The following is a 6,154-nucleotide window of genomic DNA, read 5'->3' as shown; positions in this document are numbered from 1 at the left end:
ATTAATTGGCTTCTGTTTATCTCTATCTGCACCTCTGCTCCTAAACGTTGAATAACAAAATGTACACACTCAACATGGACTGAGCCTCCGTTGTTTACATGGCACAGAAACAGCGCGAAAATGCCGCGAAAAGAAAAAGTTAAACAAAGCATCGTTAAAACTTAAAGGCTATTTGACTGTAAAGCCTGCACAAAACAGCCAGTTAATATCGTATTAACTTTGAGACAATAGATATTGAAGGATTACAACGCAATTTCCAAAGAAAACAATAAAATAGTGCAGCAGATTTTCATGCAACCTACCTCAGCAACACAAGACACTGTTGTGAGGAGACGGAAACTACGGCAACTTAGGAGCACAGTTGCCAACTCTCGCGAGACAAATAAGCAACTGGAGCTTCAAAAACAAGCCCAAAACAAGCCCAATATTATTAGATTATTTATTTTCCGCATTATCATTTATTACCAATAATTGAGCCTGCAACATATTAAACTGAAACCACTCCTTTATTAGAAAAGGATAAACTGATTAGGAAAAAAAGGATTAAAAAAAAAATCAGCGAACTGCAACAAAGCGGAGGGCACGCACTTTCCTCATCTCTGATCACCTGTGAGGCTGAATAGGATTGGAGAGAAGGACAAAAAGACAAGAAGGGAAAGACAAGAGCATTAAGGGGAGCTGTAACATATATTTAGCTTAATAAAATAAAATTGAACCATATGTATTTTCTGTTAGTATAGTATAGGACTAGGCCTACTTGTTTTTTATTAAAGCCTGTGATAATTAATATATTACAAAAACACTATAAAAATTACAAATTTACCTTACAAAAGAAGGTCATCCCTCTCCTCCCCTGCACTGTCCATCATCTCACCAGCGGTCTCCTCTCCACCTCTGTACATCCCAACACTAAAGCGCTGCAACATTTCTTGGCTTGGGACAAAGTCCTTGCAACAAATTCCAAGTCTTCTTAGGCCGTAGCGAATGTACAATATGCTACTGAGTGTTTTCTGCCCCATTCTGTTCCGCAATTTAGATTTTACATGGTTCATTTGTGAAAAAACCCTTTCAACATCTGCATTGCTTAAAGGCATCGCAAGAAGAGACAGCGCAAACAGGCCCAGATCTTTAAAACACTGTTCCCCACTGCTGTCCTTGTAGTTCAGAACTTCCGCCCAGAACTGTTCTGCTTGACAGTCATCCTTTATTTTCCACTCATGGAAGCTGATTGCCTGATACTGTGCATCCAGGGCCCCGAGATCACCAGTGTACATTTTCAGCATGGATACTGTGGCTAACTGTGGTTTGTTCTGTGATAGAATCACAGATGGGCTGAATGATGACATGGATTTCCAGGTATTGATATTTGCTGGGAGCCTATTCTGCACCTGCTTTGCTGCTTCCAGAAGGAAATCCCGGCATCTGTTCTTCATATTTGTTTCAGCAGTGCTGTCCAGCTTTGCCTCTCCAAGAGTAATAGTAAACTGCACGCCGAAATTAACCGCACACACGGGCAGATGATTGGTTGTGTCATTCAAATTGACATCAAGGAGTTTGGAATCAGAAGGAGGTATGGCGCTGGGTGTGATTACTCTGGAGATAAGTGTACGGAAAAATGACTGTAGGCAGTCCAGCATTTTAAACGCATTCCCATTTTCGAGTTGGAACAATTTGTTGACTCTAGAAAACTCATGTAAGATGGGCATAAGAAACTCCAGGTACAGTTTATTTACAGGATCACAGTACATCTGGTAGAGTACTTCTGCATCATAGCATCGTTTTGCATCTTTACACAGCTGGAAATGTAACTTCAGCTCATCCCATTGCTTTAACACACGGACACAGCAGTCATATATGGAGAGCCATCTAGTGCCTGAAAGCTGCACTAGCATCAATGGCGTTTCACCGGGGTTGATTAATTGGTAAATTTTGGCATATTCTCTGCGCCTCAGTGCACTGTGAGAAAACCAGTTGTGCGAATGTGAAATTAAAAACTCGAGATTGCGAGGCAGTGTTTCAACGGCTTTGCTGGCACAAAGTTGAATTGAATGACACACGCACTTAAGCAGTTGTAGTTTCTCATTCTTTTTGAGAAGGTGAGTATAAACAGAGTTTTTCCGTCCAACCATGACACTACAACCATCAGTTCCGATGCCTACACACCTCTTGAAATCCAGACCGATACTGTCAAGAAACTGCGTCAGTGTTGTCGCGATTGCTTCTGCCGTCTCTCCCTGCATATCCACTAAACCCAAAAATGTTGAAACAATTTTGTTTAATGAGACACTGTAGTAACGCACTACCACACACAGCTGCTTTACCGACGCGACATCTGTGCTCTCGTCGATTACCAGTGAATACGAAGCCTCTCCAATATCTTTTAACAAGTCTTTAAACATGCAGGGGGCTATGACATTGCTGATAAGTGCTGTACATTTTGTACGATGGATGCTCACATCCTTTTCAAAAGCCGAATTTACCAATTCACCTAAGTGATCAACTGAACTAATTGCTGTGTGGCAAGCTATATAGCTTGCTAGCTGAAGCTCAGCCATTTGATTTGTAGTCGAAGGTTTTGACACTGTAAAACCGATGTCTGTTAGACGTGTTGAGGAAAATGGTTTGGCATTCCGCTTGTGTTTGTCTGTGCTTACATGTTGTAGTAGGTCTCCATGGTGAGCACGAATCTCCGTTTTGCAGTACCTGCACATCGCTTTAGTCTGATCACCAACCACTTGGCCTATCCAGTCTTTAAGTTGTTTATCCTTTTCCCAGTCCTTGTTGTACTTTTTGCCATATTTGGACCACTTCGTTGGAGGCATTGTTTGTGGAAATTGAAATACGTGTATTTCTGTCGATCATAGCTGGATTACAGCGTCGCGCGCGCTGCCTGCACGTTGAACGTGATTTTTCTCCAATGAGGGGGATAAGGGGGCGGTTTCGGCTGAATGTTTTGACGAATGTTACGCCACAGCCCTTATATGATTGCACTGATTGGCTATATCTGTGAGCAGACAGTGTCAATCAATGTATTGAAAACGGCAACCACCATAGATGTAAAGAAAACGAAGTTGCTTGTCAGATTTTCCTAACAAGCAACCATATATTTTTTAATAAGCCCAAAAAAACGCAACCCGCAACCCGTGCTGTTTTAACGCGACTTACAAAAAAAAAAAGCCCAAAGTCGCGTATTATAAGCGGACTTGGCAACTATGCTTAGGAGGTACAATAGAGGTGCAGTGCAGCAAGGACATCTCCACAAAAACCGGTAGCAATATGATAAATGAATTAAACTCAAGATAAAATTCACAAATACCCAATAAATCATTGAATGATAATTAAAATGATTAAAATTAAATTAAACAAATTGGAAATTAGAATTTATAAACTGCATTTTTAACTCCGTTACATTTGCACATCCAAAAACTGTTGTTACTTGGATGATAAATATCTTCACTTTATGATAGGAAAGTACGGACAGCGCCTTTGACCAAGCCTCTACATATGGGGCACTTGCGCAGAGAAGGCGCACATTCTTTGCACACAACTAGGTGACCACAGGGGATGAAGACAATGTTCACTTCCTTAGCTATGCAAACTTTGCATGTGCGCTCCTCTTGAAGTCTTCTTAACTGTTCCTCCATAGGCAAGTCTGAAAGATCTTGACTCGGTGATGCAGCTTCATTTGTCGGGGCCATCAGTTCTCTCAGCAGGCAGACATCATTCTTCTTGATCCAGTTGCGGAAGACCTCTGCTGCTGCATTTCCTTTCGTCAGGACTAACTCAATGAGATGCCCTGTCTGCTGCTTGACTGTAGCGCAGTTACGAATAATGTCATACTCTTTCTGTGAGATGATGTTCTCCTCTAGAAGATGGTCCATTAAGCTCTGCACACTTTTTAGCTGCTGTGACATGACATGATGTTTCTTAAGAAAAGTAAAACCATCTGATGCCATTTCCTCAGCAAGAAGCTCTCGCTCCTCCTCTCTCTTCTCATCTTCTGCACTTAGTAAATCAGACACCAACTCTTGAACGGTTTTGTAATTTTCTCCACTTGCGAGAATTTTGCTTTGAACGGTTTGCTTCACCAGGCCACGCTCGAATCCCATCTCTAAAGCAGACTTCACCACAGGATTGTTCATCACCACTGCATCTTCTGAACGGTCTTCTCCAGGACCCAGGTGTACAACAGGTGGATCAACAAATTCTCTCGAGTCGCTGTCTCCATTAGTCAATAGCTGTTCAAATAGTCTTGGAAATCTTGCTTGAATCTGATGAACAAACGCTTGGCACTTTTCTTGCAACAGGTATTCACATCTTGGAAACCACTTGGCATGTTCTACCCATGGATCATCACCAGACTCCCAACATCTGAGTCCACCATCACAACAAAAGCACTTCACGTCATCATTACGACCAACATAGTAAAAACCAGCCTTAGCCAATTGGTCTGGTCGAACAGTTATTCTTGAGGGCCAGTTGACAAATGTGAGCAACCTTTCTTCACACTGTTGCATTGCCGAGTTAGATACATTGGAAAGGCAGCCATCAGATAAAGGTACATTATCTGCACGGTCACCTCGAACGAAGCGGCAGTTGGGGTAATGCCTCTGGTGCTCTGATACTGCCCGATCTCCCGGTTCCCAGTTGCTAAGCTGGCCTCCACAACTGAAGCAAGCCACTCTTGTCGCCCTGGCCAAGGTAGTAGAAACCACTTTTGGCAAGCTCGGCTGGAGTTACTGTAGCAAGAGTCCAATTCTGAAAGGTGTCAAGGCGTTCCTGTTCCCGACGCATGTCAGGATTGTGACAAGCCGGAGGTCGCTGGTGAGACATATCCTCAACTCCACGGGAGGAAATAGAACTGGAGAGGGCCAGGTTTAAGTAACCCAACTGCTCCTCCGTTTGGCCTGAAACAGATGCCGTGGTGGTCGATGTTACGAGTGTCGCAGGGGCGGAAAGCTGTAGGATGGCTACGTTGCGAAGCGGGGAAAAGGCAGAGTGAGAGGACGACAGGAGGTTGCGGTGGGGGGGTAAACTCTGGATGAAGACATAAAATGTGACCACAGGGGGTGTCCACTCAAGCCCTTCTATCTGTTCAGGAGTTCATTATATTTTTTTAATAAGATTATGTGTCTAGTCATTCATAACAGAACACATAATCTTATTAAAAAATGTAATGAACTCCTGAACAGATAGAAGGGCAAGAGTGGACAAGCCCTGTGGTCACATTTTATGTCTTCACCCGACACCCGTAACATCGACCACCACGGCATCCGTTTCAGGCCAAACGGAGGAGCAGTTGGGTTACTTCAGAGCACCAGAGGCATTACCCCAACTGCCGCTTCGTTCGAGGTGACCGTGCAGATAATGTACCTTTATCTGACGGCTGCCTTTCCAATGTATCTAACTCGGCAATGCAACAGTGTGAAGAAAGGTTGCTCACATTTGTCAACTGGCCCTCAAGAATAACTGTTCGACCAGACCAATTGGCTAAGGCTGGTTTTTACTATGTTGGTCGTAATGATGACGTGAAGTGCTTTTGTTGTGATGGTGGACTCAGATGTTGGGAGTCTGGTGATGATCCATGGGTAGAACATGCCAAGTGGTTTCCAAGATGTGAATACCTGTTGCAAGAAAAGTGCCAAGCGTTTGTTCATCAGATTCAAGCAAGATTTCCAAGACTATTTGAACAGCTATTGACTAATGGAGACAGCGACTCGAGAGAATTTGTTGATCCACCTGTTGTACACCTGGGTCCTGGAGAAGACTGTTCAGAAGATGCAGTGGTGATGAACAATCCTGTGGTGAAGTCTGCTTTAGAGATGGGATTCGAGCGTGGCCTGGTGAAGCAAACCGTTCAAAGCAAAATTCTCGCAAGTGGAGAAAATTACAAAACCGTTCAAGAGTTGGTGTCTGATTTACTAAGTGCAGAAGATGAGAAGACAGAGGAGGAGCGAGAGCTTCTTGCTGAGGAAATGGCATCAGATGGTTTTACTTTTCTTAAGAAACATCATCTTGTCATGTCACAGCAGCTAAAAAGTGTGCAGAGCTTAATGGACCATCTTCTAGAGGAGAACATCATCTCACAGAAAGAGTATGACATTATTCGTAACTGCGCTACAGTCAAGCAGCAGACAGGGCATCTCATTGAGTT

General features: G+C 43.3%; 1 pseudogene across 1 annotated transcript; it reads right to left on the bottom strand.

Annotated features, from left to right (window-relative positions):
• Positions 1-3,422: 3,422 nt before the first annotated feature.
• On the bottom strand, positions 3,423-5,597 carry LOC309510730 (putative inhibitor of apoptosis; annotated as a pseudogene). Its single transcript has 2 exons — positions 5,508-5,597; positions 3,423-5,091 (listed from the first exon to the last, which is right to left on the bottom strand). The product of its transcript is annotated as a putative inhibitor of apoptosis (transcript).
• Between the last annotated feature and the right edge of the window lie 557 nt (positions 5,598-6,154).

This window comes from Leuciscus leuciscus (genome assembly GCF_965113295.1).
Source record: "Leuciscus leuciscus genome assembly, chromosome: 12".
Lineage (NCBI taxonomy): Eukaryota > Metazoa > Chordata > Actinopteri > Cypriniformes > Leuciscidae > Leuciscus > Leuciscus leuciscus.
Note: the sequence above shows the minus strand (reverse complement) of the source record. Positions and strands in the feature narration are given on the sequence as shown.